Here is a 15,552-nt window from a genome sequence, read left to right on the forward strand (position 1 = left end):
AGTTGGGTTTTGAGTGTCTCCAAGGATGGAGACTTTGCAGCCTCTCTGGGCAACCTGGTCCACTGTTTGACCACCCTCACAGTAAAAAACTTTTTCCCTTGTGTTCAGATAGAGTTTTATGTATTTCAGTTTGTGCACATTGCCCCTTGTCCTGACACTGGGCTCTGCTGAGAAGACCCTGGCTCCATCTTCTGTACAACCCCAATCTGGTACACATGGATAAGATCCCCCAAGCCTTCTCTTCTCCAGGTGGAGCAGTCCCAGCTCTCTCAGCCTCTCTCGTATGACAGATGCTTCGATCCCTTCATCATCTTTGTGGTCCTTTGCTGGACTCACTACAGTAACTCCATGTCTTGGTTTTTTTTTAAAATATACTGGGGAGCCCATAACAGACCACTGCCGCAATTGAGAGACGGGATACAGCTTGATGCAAGCAGAGGGTCCGTTTTATTGCATATAACACTCGTTTATATAGAAAATTAGAACACACGTTTTTTGAACTGATTGGTTATTATGCTTCAAAGTTCTTATCAGCGCGCGCTAATTGGTAGCTACTTAACTTTAACAATTGGACTGTCAGCAACTAAGCTATTTTTGCAAAAGACTCTAAGTTCCAGCACCTTATCGAACATGACTCATGGGTCAGTAATTCTCCACCACCTTGGCGCCTCTCTATTTCCCTTATCAGGCCTCCCAAGGTTTATAGCCTACAAGTTCCAGCACATCGCTTTCTAACAAGGGAGCAATACCCGCTGTCCTGTCTGATTCCTTCAAATCTCTCCCCACATCTCCCCCTTCCTGTTGCACAAAAAGAATCTTTTTCATGGAGCGCTCTATCGGTCGTTGCAAACATTGTAACAAGCAGGGTAAAAAAAGCAGTAGGAGAATAAAGACGGCTAAAGCATAAACAATACTAATGATCCCCAGTCTATGAAGTTCCTTAGGTGTCCTCCATAGCCTCAAGAAGGTCAGGGAGTTGTTGTTCAGGAGGGCGATCTGGGGGTTGAGCAGAGTCCCCGCCAGGCTCATCGGGCGCTCGAGGCAGGCATTCACGGAAAGGACGCACGTTCTTTGCTGGAATCCACCTGGGGCCTTTCTCTGTGGAGACACAAGCATAACCTCTTCCCCATGTGACAAGGGGATATGGTCCCATTATTTTACCTGTTTCTGGGTCGCGAACCAACACTGGGGCTTGAACTCGTGTCTTGAATGAAGTATTTACGTTAAAATGTCAAACTATCAGAAGATTATTATCTAGCAAAGAACAATTCAAGAAGTTAAAAACATACAAAGCTTTCTCTAGTCATTCCTCAGGTGTGGCAATCCTTACTCCCCCTTTCTGTTGTTGTAGTAAGCGCTTCAAAGACTGGTGAGAACATTCAATTAGAGATTGACCTGTAGGGGAATGACGGATGCTAGTATTTTTTCCGGTGCAATACAGAGGTCTGCCGAGTTGACGGCAGCCGTGACAAGGGCTACAGCTTCCTCCATGACCTCGTGATGTTGTGCGGCCACCAAGATGTCATCCATATAATGATATAACAAGACACTAGGCATCACAATCCTAACCGGACTAAGTACTTTAGCTACGTACCACTGACAAATTGTAGGACTATTCTTCATTCCTTGTGGCAGCACAACCCACTGGTATCATTGAAACGGGGCTTGCATATTGACGCTTGGAACTGAAAAGGCAAATTTAGGAGCATCCTCAGAGTGAAGTGGGATATTAAAAAATCAATCTTTGAGATCGATAACAGTCAAATACCAGTTTCGAGGAATCATAGTGGGGGACGGGAGTCCTGGTTGGAGGGCTCCCATGTCTTCCATAGCATCATTAATTTTTCTGAGGTCATGGAGCAAGCGCCACTTGCCGGTTTGTTTTTTAATAACAAAGATAGGTGAGTTCCAAGGAGTGGTAGAAGGCACAATATGCCCTTTTGTTAACTGTTCCATAACTAATTCTTGGAGGGCGCAAAGCTTTTCCAGTGGTAGGGGCCATTGATCTACCCAAATAGGGATACTGGTCTTCCATGTCAATTTAAGGGTGTCGTGCGTTTCAATGGCCCCTTTTAAAAATGTGTCCGAATGGACGTTCCCCACTGGGACAGCACATCACGCTCCCATAGAATCATAGGGACGGGTAACACAAAAGGTTTAACAGAGGCTACATGCCACTCTGGAGCTTGGATTTGGATTAATTCCACACTTTGGCAGCTGTTACCAGTTCCTCCAATTCCAGCCAATGCTTGGGAAGCATTAGCCAGAGGCCATTGTGGAGGCCACTTAGCCAGAGATATTACTGTGACATCGGCTCCAGTATCAATAATTCCATTTAGTACTACTTGTTGCCCTCTGCAGATAAGGGTACGTTGACATACAGGTCGGTTCTGAGAAATAGATTGCACCCATAGAATTTGTGGGTTCCCTGTAGACCCAAACCCTCCCCGCCTTTGAGGAGATTGACTAGGAATGGGGGAGTTTGTCCCCGCCGGAATCAATATTAATTGTGCTATATGACTACATTTAGGTACCGTGCAGGGAGGAAATGGGGTCCATGCCATAATTTTAATTTCATCAGTACTATCAGAATCAATGACCCCTGGTAATACAAAAAGCCCCGACAATGTGGTAGATGATCTCCCTAACAACAGCACTTGTGTTTTGGGGGGCAAGGGTCCCGAAATATTTGTTGACAGCAAGTGAACTGAACAATCAAGTAACGTTACTGTGTGGGCGGTTGCCAGGTCCAATCCGGCACTCCTGGCTGTTGCTGGATGGAGACTTGAGGTGCTGCTGCTTCCCTCTGTGGGGGTTGGGACGTTGGCTTCGGTACTTGTGTCTGTGCGCATTGCTGCCCCACTCTCCGCGACTGGTTTCCCTGTATCAGTTGACCCTGAAAATCATACTTAGACCGATATTGATTAGCATAAGGATGCCCTTTACGGCATTTAGGGCAAACCCCAGGGGCTTGGTGCCTGGCTCCCATATTCATAGGCCGGCAGTTCTTTTTTAAATGCCCTGGTTTACCACAGCCGTAGCAATTCCCCAAATGTGATGGACCGCGCATGGCTGCAAAGGCAGCAGCCATGGCCTCAAATTTATGATCTACAGTGCCAATTCTATTACAAGCTTCCACCATTTCAATCAGTGTAGGATTCGGTTTAGGGAGGGATTTCAGGAGCTTTTTACAATCCACATTAGCATTTTCTACAGCCAGTTTCAACAACAAAATTTCTCGTGCTTCTGCATTGTCTATCTGATGCTCCAGAACCTGTTTTAATCTATCAATAAATTGCATATAGGGCTCTTGGGGTCCTTGAGTAATAGTTGTAAAAGCTTTCTGTGGCTTTTGCATGTCAGGGACCTTTAAAAAAGCCTTTTTCGCTTCTTCACGGACCGCTTCAAGAGCTTCCGGAGGGATATCACGTGCCTGGGCTATCGGATCAGTGTGCTGACCGGTGCCGGTAAGATGTTCTATGGTTAATGCAGCCACAACTTGATTAGCATGACCCGCAAACCTGAGAAGAAGTGCCTGGAGCCCCCCCCTCCAATGTGACTCCCACAGCGTAAACTGAGTCGGAGTTAACAGTAATTTTGCCAGAGACTTTAAATCATGCGGAGTCATAACATAAGTATCAAAACCAGAAGATAACAGGCTCGTGAAATAAGGAGAGGAAAGCCCGTGCTCCGTGATGGTACGGCGCAGTTCCTTAATTATGGGAAAGGATAAGGCTTCCCATTGTGCCCCCTGGCCTTGATAAATTACGGGGGCAACTATCGTTTTGGCAATCTCGAGACCCCCTTCCTTTAAGGCTTGGTGTCTTATATTAGCCCACCCGTCGTGTGCGTCAGGGGGATATAGGTCTGGCTCCTTCTCAGGGTTTACCAGCCCCGGATCAAAGGGGTCCTCCTCCAGAGGATAATTTGCGGCGCCGACCCCTCCTTGACAGCTTTGACTTTCCAAAGGCAGAGCAGGGACCGTGGGGGTATTCCCTTTAGTCTTTACATCGCCATTATCACTCTCCTCTTGAGCTTTTAGGGTTTCTAAAATGATCCTCCACCACGGAAGCATACGCTGTGCTTCTACATCCCCCGATGTGGCAGAGTCCCACAGCTTCATCCCCACATCATCCCAAAGTTCCCGTGTAAAGATGCTAGAAGCAGTTACAGCGGGTATCTTCATTTGTACCCATTTAAGCATGGCTTTAAGATCATGCCTGGAGATAACTTTCCCATGCTTTTGAAGAACAGCTTTCATAAGCTCATATACGTCTCTTTCCGGGGAAGACGCTTGATTTCCCATCTTTCCCACAGCTCACCTCTCTACTCCGGAGGGATTTCAGGCTGGCCGGCTCCTGCTTCCTTTCAGCAGCTCATTCAACGTTCTGTGGGACTCACAGCATGCCACGCAGATAGGCGGTTCCTGGACCCTGGAATCACGTCGAGGTTGCCAATTTGCCGCGATTGAGAGACGGGATACAGCTTGATGCAAGCAGAGGGTCCGTTTTATTGCATATAACACTCGTTTATATAGAAAATTAGAACACACGTTTTTTGAACTGATTGGTTATTATGCTTCAAAGTTCTTATCAGCGCGCGCTAATTGGTAGCTACTTAACTTTAACAATTGGACTGTCAGCAACTAAGCTATTTTTGCAAAAGACTCTAAGTTCCAGCACCTTATCGAACATGACTCATGGGTCAGTAATTCTCCACCACCTTGGCGCCTCTCTATTTCCCTTATCAGGCCTCCCAAGGTTTATAGCCTACAAGTTCCAGCACATCGCTTTCTAACAAGGGAGCAATACCCGCTGTCCTGTCTGATTCCTTCAAATCTCTCCCCACAGACCACTACAAATATGGCCTCACCAGTGCTGAGCAGAGGGGAGAGACCACCTCCTTGACCTGCTGACAATGCTTTGCCTCGTGCAGCCCAGGAGGCTGTTGGTCTGCTTTAGTGCAAGGACAGGTTGCTGGCTTGTGGTCAGCCTGGTGTCCACCAGGACTCCAGGACCTTTAATGCAGAGCTGCTTTCCGGCTGGTTGGCCCCCAGTGTTTACTGGTGTATGGTGGTTTTCCTCCCTGGGGGCAGGACTTGACACTTCCCCATTTTTCCAGCCTGTCCAGGTCCCTCTGGCTGGCAGCATGACTGTCTGGTGTGTTGGCCACTCCTCCCAGTTTTACATTGTCCGTGAATGATGCGGGCGTTCTCTGCCCTGTATTCCAAGTGATTAAAGACGATGCTAAGCATACTGGCCCCAGTATTGCTCCTCGGGGTACACTGGTGGTGACTGGTCCCCAGCTGGACCTTGTGCTGCTTGCTGCACTACTGAGCCTGGTGGTATAGCAGCCTACCTTTCTGTCCACTTATGCAGTCCATGCTTTGTCAGCTCATTGATGAGGTTGTTATGGGAGACAATGCCAAAAGTATTGTTGATGTGGAGATGAACACCACCTGCTGCCCTCCCTTCACCCAGCCAGCCAGTCATCTCATTGTAGCAGGCTATCAGCTTGGTTTTGGTGACCTCGTTTAGAACTTAACAGCTTTGGTGTATCTGGCATGCAAATACACTTTTTTCAGATGAGCAAAGCACAAGCAGGTGCCACTAGGTACCAGTAGTAGGTGAGCAGAACTGCCATATTCCTGTGGAATTCCCAAAATCTTTCAGTGTTTATATACCACAGAGGATCAAATAACTGGTATAAACTGCATTAGTAATGTTCAATGCAGAAAAACAAATTACCCTCCAGTCTGGTTTTTCTGGTTTTTATTCTTCCACACTTCTTTACACAAGCATATTACTGTATAATCTTTCCGATTTTTAAAGATTTATTGTCAGATTGGCTGTTGTGTAGGCTGCTGACTCTTTACAGATGAGTGGGCTTGCTGCAGGAGTTCAGTGAAGCCGTGCTCTCTGCTTAATGTGGTGGCACAGGACAGGGCACCAGTGTCAGTGCCTGTTTGCAGCAGCTGTTCCAGTCCTTCTAGAACTCTTGTTGGTCTAAATACTGTGTGTTTGTGTTTTCCTCCCTTAAATGTTGATTTAACAGCCTTTCCAATATCTCTGCCTCAGGCTATTCTTTTGTGAACAACAGACTGTGAGAAGCATTTTTACTTTCTGTTGGCTAGTAGCGTAAAAGTGTAAGTGATGGGATGGATACCGGATAACATAGTTCTAGCAGGCTATTTGGTAGGTAGTTTCTTCCCTGGGAAATTGATGATCTTTTGTATCTCTTCCAGACTTCCTGCTCCCTACCTCTAGACAAATCCCCTTTACTAGGGTTTGTCATGAAGTTCTTGGAAAGACAGTTGTGGTCCTTGTGTTTGAAATTTTTGTCCTGATTTGTATCAAGGGCCTCTTCATCCTCGTCACCCTTCTTGTGTATAACAGGCAGACAGGCATGAGAAGCCTGGTCTTCTCGTCCTGGAAGATGCACTCTCATGGAAGCTTTTTGGAGAAGTGAGCTCACAGTGGGCAGGACTAGAGTAATCATTTGTAAGGCTTCCCCATGTACAATGAGTAGCTGGTTTTAGTTTTCTTTCCAGCTGGCAGCAACTGACTCCTTGGTGGTCTGCAGAGGTAAGGCTGGAAGCCTCTAAAAGCCTATATATTCAGTAAAATTCCTATATACTCAGTAAAATTGTTATTTATTTTTTGGTATTTTTTTCACATTTTGGTAGGAGAGTCACTATCTGAGTAAAGTGTATTTGATTCCATCTGCAAAAATAATTCATGTGGGCAGATGTAATTAATAAGAAATTCAGATGAAGTGTGCTGTCACTAGGCAGAGGAAAACAGAGGCATTAGTCAAGGTATAGGGAAATTGGCATTAGTAGTTTAACTCATGTAAATTAATCACACTAGCTGCGTCATAGTTTTGGCACCGTTATTTGTAGTTAACTGTTGTCGCTGATGGTTATGGTTGCTGTTCTGTCTCTTGGTCATGAAATTAAGGTGCCACAGAGGAATGAACGAAGGAGCACTGGCCTGGTGGCATTCTCCCTGCTTGAGGCTGTGCAGCCTGAAAAATGGTTCTGCTGCACACAGGGCAACTCCAGTGCTGCTAAATGTGCCTGTGATTAGAAGATGAGGCTTTCACCAGCAGTGAAAGTATCTGCATTCTGTGAAACTAAGGAAAAAATGCTATCACCTTAAACAAAGCTCTTGAGCTGAAAGAAATACAGTGCTGTCAGTTCAATATTGAAAGCAGTATGCTTGTATCCTTCTAATCAGACATTGTTGCAGCATTACAATTACTGTCTTTTAATGAACTGAAAATTATTTTCCCCTTATTGCACCAATACTAACAAGAGCGATCTCATTAATTCTGTGTTAATTTAGAATGCCAAATCGGGATGTAATGCTACAAAACTCTTGCAGGTAGTATTTTCCTTTTGAAAATGTATAGCAAACTCTGGTAAACTGGATGCTGCTTACAAAACTGTAAAGTTTTCTGAAGAAAAATAGCACTGCTGTTCTAAGTGGAACAGATGGAATAAGTTGTTCCACTCTTTCAGGTTAATGTACAATGGGTTACTCAAATGACTAGGTTAGGGTGTAGCTAATCACAGTTCTTTCTTAGCATGAGTAAAGAACCTTTTCATATGGTTGTTTCAAAAGCTAACTCATATAACTGAAATGTGCACGTGGATTCTGTAGCAACTGTTTTTATTATGTGTGTTTATTGGCATATGAGCTTCATCAGAAAATGCACATTTTAAACACACTTTACTCAGTGTCACTTGCCCATTGTCTGCTGTTTAATTTCTCCCAGCAGAGAGCTACGAGACCTGTTTTGCCTTCCAAATAACTGATTTCTCATCCATTGTAATAGGGTTTCAAAAACCAAATTTGCAAAATGTTTGTGAGTGCAACAATATATCAACATGTGCCTTTAGGGAGAGAGAGGCACATTCTGAAAATGAAAAAAAGGAGACCAAAAAAAGGCTTTCTCCCACTGTTGTGGGAGATGCACACCATTGCATGTCCGCTGTAGTTTGGGGTATCATAGCTTTTCATCCAAGCATCCATCTGAGCCCTCTGGATGGCATTTTTCAGTCCCTACTCGCTTCCTTTGCCCCTTTGCTGTCATGGAAGAGAGGTCATCAGTGCCTTTGGGGGAAGCTGTCAGCGTGTGGACCCAGGAGTCTGGCTGTTGGGACTGGCTGGATGGTGGAGAGTTCAGGAGGCATCAGTCAAGAAGGGGATACTTTCCCAAGAGTGCACCTGATGGGAAATTTAATGATCTTCATCTCCCTGTTTTATGCACAAGTCTAAGGAGCTTGTTGAGGTGGGTCCCCATCAGCAGCATTCCTGTTTCAGCATGTTATTGTGGTCTTGAGTAGTGAAGTGCTTTCTTTTATCCTCATGAAAAGTGATGGATGTTTTACCATCTTTCAAGCCACTTCTGCAAAGAGCTCTTACCAGATGGAGTTTGACCATATATAAGAACCTGTCTTTTAGTATTTCTTCGTTTGGAGCAGATGGGGTTTACTGCTTTGAAGGCAGACAGCAGTGATAGACTACATTGTTTTAAAAAACATACGCCTTACGATTTCTTCTTCCTGTAGTATTTTGTCCTCCATTGCTTGCTTTTCCTCTATGGAAAATACCTGGGGTTCTTTGGATATTGCCGTTAAATGAAAGCAGCAATGTATGTGCTACTTAAAAATGAAATCATTGTTCTCCAGAGCTGCAGTCAGGGAGATAACAAATGTTACTATTCCTTTTGTGGACCCTCTCATAGCAATATCTGAGTGCTCTGACCTTCATCTGCAAAGTAAGGGAGAATTACTACACTGCTTCCAGTGGTTGAAAATGAGGCACATAGGGATTAAATGATACGAGCAAGGGCAGGTGCATGTATCTGAAGCCGTAAAGGCTACACCGATCCTTATCTTAATAACAAAACCATCACTCCCTATCATTTTTTAAAATAAAACTTTGCTGGCTTAGGGAAAATACATCTTGTAGTAGAGAAAGGAGATGCTTTACTCCTTATTAATCTGTTCTCCTAAGTTACTTCTGGGCGCTGGTAGTGAGGAGAAGTCTGCCAAAATGTAAGTTGTCTTCACCTCTTGGCAAGTCGCATGTGTGTCATATATATGTCACATATATGATCTTCCTTCATGCCATGGAATGATGACTTCTTGAGGTTTCTTCTGCACCCATTTCCTATGACTTCTATTATTTCAGTGTATTGCATCTCATCCAGGTCTTATCAGAACCTGTAGTCAGTCTCCTTCCTTAGGCAAGTGATTGTGATATATGCTCTTTTTTCTTTAGGAGTGATTTTTGGCCTGGAGTGAATGCCAGGAGCATATTTAACTCCACCTTTTTGAAGTGATAAACTAAGCTAAACTAAGAAAAAGAACATTCTGACCAAGTCTAGTGTGCAAGTTGGCCACTATGTGATATAACTAATTCAACCAAACTGTTCTGCTTTGTAGCAAGGTGCTGTTGAGGGAGGAATCTGGAATTTTTAATGGTGTTTCATTACAGCTGTTAATGATAAATTACTAAATCAGTTATTTCTACGTTTAAAACATGACTTCTTCAGAAAAGTGGTTTGCCCACTAGGCTGCAGCCTGCTATGTGCTCTCTGATTATCCATAAAGCTTAAAACCAGTATTTTGAAATCACTGGGTTTAAATCTAGATTTGTGCATTCCCAGGTGAACTGCATCAAGCTGAGAGGGAGTCCCAAGTATCCAGGGAGAGGTCTAGGGAGAGCGAATCCAGGTTTCCAAGTGGTGCTCGTTTCTCATCGGCTGTAGAATATTATGTTTACTGCAGAGAAACCAAACCCCAGAAGACTGAGAACCTGTAGATCAGAAGCAGTCTGATACAGAGGAACAGAAATGACTACAAAATGTAACAGACATATAGAGATTTTAAGGAGAGCCGTTTGTCTTCCTGTGTTCAAGATTCAAGCTAAATTAAAGCAAGATTTTCTTCAGTGGGTAGAGATTAAAGAAATAAATTGCCATACCAAAGGTATATAAGACTGGATAGCCTCTAATGCCAAAAAAATAACAATGCATATCCAGTTATGGAATACTTATTCAGTTATAACTGAATGCATATTGAAATTCAGTTGGATAAAATCTACATTTTTATCGTTTCCTTCTTATCTCAATTCCTCCTTTTTCAGCTTCTGATATTTCTATAATGGCCAAGAATGAATTTTTCTGAAATTTTTTAAGTTGAATATCAGGTGGTCTCTGAATACTGCTTTTAAATCTCAAAATATCTTCAGAATTAATACACTAGGATAGAAAGCATGTATTCTCTTTTATTTTAATGGAATACTTATATATGCATTTAGTAAAACAAATGTTTAAGTTTAGTATTACTCTGCTTAAGGTATTAGTAGGGATGATCTCTAATTTGGTGTTCACCAGTTGAGCTTTAATATTTGTTTAATGCCAATATTTAATAAATGAACCACAGAACCCTTCAGTTTACACCATCATCTGCAGTGGGGGAGGGGGGAGGAAACAGCTTTCAATGTTTAAAGATGTGGAGATAGTTGAGTCATTTCCTCTGAATATGTGTTGAAACATATTCACATACAAGACTTATCTTACTTTCGGTCTAAGTAGCTGCAGTTCACAGCAGTAGTCAAATGATATTTGCACAGAGCTGTTGCTACCAGCTGGAGGTGAGCAGTATTACTGAGCAGTTGCCAGCTCGAAAGGCTAATTCAGATTTGCAGGTATCTTTGTGAAGCAAAAGATACTGAATTCATTCCTGTAATACTATTTTAAATAGGTGAAAGCTGGAGGAACTTCTCAGTTTGGACCTGGTAAGGTAGGAATTTAGGTTTTTTTATAAGGTCTAACATGCTTTGATACAGTATTATGTGCGTCCTGCTTTAAAATGTAGGTAATGTAAAACTCTTATTTTGAAAATAATTAAATGTTTGCTTTTGGTGGAAACTGCATGCCCTAAGTGGATAGTACAGAAAGAGGAAAGGTGTTTCTTCTGTTTAGAGTATACAAAATCACACGGAAAGAAGCATCACTCACAGGTAGACCGATGTCTGCAGTAGTTTAGAATACAGGAGATTTTCTGAAATCTCACTGCTGTCATTCTTCTGCTGAATTCTCCATGTTAACAGAAGAATCTATCTATTTAATTACTTATAGGTTTGGTAGTTTGAAGACCATTATTCCTTTTAAATTGCTCTTGGATACCTGTCTTATGCTGAGTAGTTTGTGGATTTATATGAATTTTGTAGCTGTAACACACTGTCATTCCTTAATGGCAGTTGGACATATCTAAGTATCTACGCAGCACATGGTCAAGTAAATCCAGCTTTTACTGGAAAATTGGAATCTTATTTTTAAAATGTTTTTGCCATTTGTATTTAACAGACCAGTGTTATCCTCGTAACACTGGTCTTTTGAACTATTGAGTACAATAAGCACTGAGGAAGTTTCTCTTAGAACCAGTTTAGTCTTGTTTTACTGGTAGCAACACTATTGCTGTATTTGCTTTAAAATTAATTCAAAAACAATACAAATGCCATGTTCTGATATTTGTATTTCCCAAAATTTAAAATACAGTTTTGTCATATAATTTAAATACAAAACTACTTCTGAGTAACCTAGGTTATCTAAAGTGTGTGTATATTTATGTATATAATTGATTATGATTAATAATATGGAAAATTAGGAATATTTTAGTATGGTTTTCTGTTGTGAAAATGTGGACAGTGTATTTTTAAATACAGTGACTGAAGATGATTGTTTTTTGAGAGAATGATGCAGATGGCATATATGTTGGCTTCAGGTATTTATCACATTTTGAAATGGAGACAGCCAATTGTTCACAGATCATCTTTGATATAGATGTGACACCTGTCTCTAGTTCTCAATTGAGTTATCCTTCATGTGCCATGTCTGACATAACTTGCAGTGTAATTCTGCACTCTTCAGGCAAGTGAGAGGATTTTTGTGCGTGGTATTGCAAGTTTCTCTAGAGATGATAAAAATTCTAGCTGTCAGAAATTAGTATAGTGCTGCATCTGCCTGAGACTTAGTCTTTGGAAAAAATAGAAAAAGGAAATGTAGACGTGATTTTAATGCTTCACAGTTTGATAGTTTTAGGAATTTAAGGTTTATTTTGGACAAAAAGAAGTACGTGATTTTTGTATTTCCATTCCCTTACAGACTGCTCTTACTTCCCCATTTACTTTATGCGTGCATCACGTGTTCAGGAGTGCAAATTCGTGTGTACTTGCGAAAATGTACTCAGTCCACATAACTTCCAATAATCTTCTTAAAACCAAAATGGTACAGGAGTGCTCATTCTTTCTGCTTTTCCTGGGAACTGAATAATTCTGCCCAGATGAAAGTCTGACCTGATTTGTTTCATGATGATTTTCATTTACTCTGCTTAAAGAAGTAAATTTTTTTCATTTTTGAAAAAGATTATAGTCTTGGGATTTTTGAGAGTGCAGGTAAATGCACTCTGAAGTGCATGTAGGAAGCAACTACATGTTTATATAGTCATACACAATAAGTCTTCTTCTACCTTTGAAAAGAATGGATTTCTTTACAGAGAAAGATTGGCATGTGCAGGAGAAGGGTTTAAGTAAGTTACAACATATGTGAGCATTGCAGCATAAAGGCAAGGCATATATATAGGTTTGTTTTGAATTGTTCAGGTTTTATGGCTATCTTGGACATACTCTGCTCCTAAGGGGTGGAGAAGATGGTAGTTCTGAATGTCAGCTGCAGCACTGCCGTACCAGTGCAACCAGAAGTGGAAGGCAAACCAACGCTTTGAGGAAAGGTAGCTGAGGTCAGCATATACTTTATTTATTATGATATTGCAAAGCAATAGAGAATCCCAGAATGGCTGAAGTTTGCAGGGACCTCTGGAGATAGCCCAGTTGAACCTCTTGCTCAGAGGAAGGTCGTCGTCAAGGAGGTTGCCCAGGACCATGTCAGAGCAGGTTTTGAGCAGGGACACTCTCTGGGCAACCTGCTGCAGTGTTTGACCACCCTCATACAGGAAAAACAGTTTTTTCTCATGTTTAAAGTGAAATATCCTATTAGCTATTTCTCTCACGGGGCACCTGGCCGGTATTACATGCAGGAGTAGGATCTCCCTCTTGGAGAGGAAACTCCTCTTCTCCAAGTGGAGCAGTCCCAGCTCTCTCAGCCTCTCCTCATACAAAAGATGCTCGAATCCCTTCATCATCTCTGTGACATGTTGTTGGATTTGCTGCAGTGTGTCTGCGTCTCTCTCATACCAGGCAGCCTCGGCACTCCAGATGTGGTCTCACCAGTGCTGAGTAGAAGGGGAAGAAGTGCTGAGTGACCTCCTAAAACTGAAAATAAGCTGTTGAAAGAGGCAGAGGGGTCATGAAAAACTCCCTTTAATTAACTTTTTCTAGAGTTTTACTTTACACTCGAAGTAGATTTTAAAGTGTTACTCTCTAATCAATTTGTCAAGGCCATTTACACATTAGTTTATTTTTTAAATTACCTTTCAATTAGAGGTGATAATTTTGTAAATAGTTGTGGGAAATTCTGGTACCTAAGACTGAGGCCAATGATCAGCTTCACATTCCTGTGGGATAAGATAGCCCGTTGGTAGTTTTTTTCACAAGTAAGGTGAATAATCTGATAATAAAATTTGCTCTAGAAATATTTTGCATACTATTTGTTATTTAGTAATTGATGAAGAGTAGTATCATCCTTTCTGCTATCTCCAGAACTAACAGTAGACCTTTTCCCCTTGTGACTCTAGGTTTTCCTTAAGAGCAATTTTTGCTCGGTTTCCCTCTAAAATAAAAATGGTTGAAGGGGGCAAGGTAGGGAATGAGATTAGGGAGAAGGATGCTGTAATAAATTTTAGCAGATTTGACCAAATTGCCTTGAGTTTCAAAATAATTCCCATTTCGTTTAACAATCCTCCTTGAAGGAATTAATGCAGGTGGAGAAACCACTGAGATGCACATACAGCTAGGGCAAATGAAGTGTATCAGTAATGGTGCAAAGAAAGCATCTCCTCTGGGAGGCCACTTGCATTTGAGACAGCTCAATTATCTGGGAATATCCATGTGATTTCTAGCGAGCTGTCTACTTGTGGAAGAAAATAAATTCTTCTCCTTACTTTACTGTGTTTGGGCATGTTCCAGTCCACTTGGATTGAAGAATTTCGTAGCCAGGAGCGGTGAATGAGGAAAACCTGGAGCTACCACATCCAACTGATACTTTAGGAGCAGGAGTAACTTCTGGGGTAAGACGGTTCCTTCTCCAACTGCAGCTTGAGCCAGAGCACTTCATTTCCCCATGTCCCTGACCTCACTTGTCCTTAAGAACTGGTAGTTAAGTCAATGGATTTGCTTATTTGTTTATTTTCTATTTCACCTTGTGAAATTGGCGTCGCTTCTCCCATCATGGGATTCACTGTGAGGCAAAGTGACAGGAACACCAGACGTCGATTTCTTCTCTGTCTGATGGGATGTCCATGTGCCTGTGGTGGGATGGCAGGTCATCTGCCGGCAGCTCAGCCCTGCGATGAAAGACTTCAGCAGAGGGTACTGGTCAACAACCTGATCGAATTTGTAGGAGGTGTTTGGGGTGCAGAGAAGAGGCATCTGTCATTTCAGTTTCTCCTGGGCTCTTCACCAGGTGTTGTCCCCTGCTCCCCTGGTGCCAGCGGTGGCTGGGCAGGGACTGTGCTGATGAAGCGAAGCCCTGTAATGTTCATATGTTCTTCCAGGGGGAATGAATAATCTCACAATATTTGTGTGCTTCACAAAGATGGGGAAAGTGTAGGAGACGTGAACGACAGACACTGAAAGGAAGGACATGTTCACCTGTCACCAGCGCTGATACTGGTTCTCCTGAGCTGAGTGGTCAGGGTGCCTTGTGGGCGTCTTGTCACTTGTTTGAATCCGCGTTAGCAGAACTGGCCTGTCCGTACTCGGTTATAGCTTTGTCACAAGACTTGAATTGATGGGAATGTTTATTCCAATGGTGCTGACTGTACTTGAATTTTCAGCTTAGTTTTCTGGTATCATCCATCCACATTTAGCTTATTCAGTGGTAATGATGCTGGCTTTGTAGGTGCTCGCACAATATTTTGCTTCCAGAAATTTCTCAGTTACTGTGCTAATACTCTTACTGTACTCAGAGATGCTAAAAGAAATAAATTTTCTGAGAGTGTGCATGATGATTTTTGTGATAGTGGCACTATTTGCATTAAGCAAGGGACCAAAATTTTTTTCATAGTATAAATTAATGAGAGAAGGTGAGCAGTTGCCTACTGAAAGATGACAATCAGCCATTTTTGTTATCCCTATTCTAGGAAGAGTTTCTTAAACTGAGAGTTAATAAATATGGTAAAGGTTCATATGTGCTTCATTATTACTGGTGTCATTTAGGAATAGTTTCCAACACTTGCAAAATTTTAGGTCTCCTTGGACACCATTGTAAGAATATATTTACAAATTATTAATGAATCTGAGCTGTATCCCTCTATGAGTTGAGAAGGGAAGCATCTTTCTGAAGAGTCAGTTCTTGAAA

General features: G+C 42.2%; 1 protein-coding gene across 5 annotated transcripts in view; it reads left to right on the forward strand.

The window, feature by feature from the left end:
• The window catches only part of MCTP1 (multiple C2 and transmembrane domain containing 1), a 291,766-nt gene that overhangs the window by 90,998 nt on the left and 185,216 nt on the right, over positions 1–15,552 (forward strand). The window contains exon 1 of one of the 5 annotated variants that reach the window (XM_049795805.1): positions 10,627–10,811. The exons of the other annotated variants lie outside the window; for them this stretch is intronic. The gene's annotated coding sequence lies outside the window, so the exon portion shown is untranslated. Of the gene's footprint in view, positions 1–10,626; positions 10,812–15,552 lie in introns of those variants that run through there. 5 annotated transcript variants of the gene reach the window in all.

Source organism: Accipiter gentilis, chromosome Z (genome assembly GCF_929443795.1).
Source record: "Accipiter gentilis chromosome Z, bAccGen1.1, whole genome shotgun sequence".
Lineage (NCBI taxonomy): Eukaryota > Metazoa > Chordata > Aves > Accipitriformes > Accipitridae > Astur > Astur gentilis.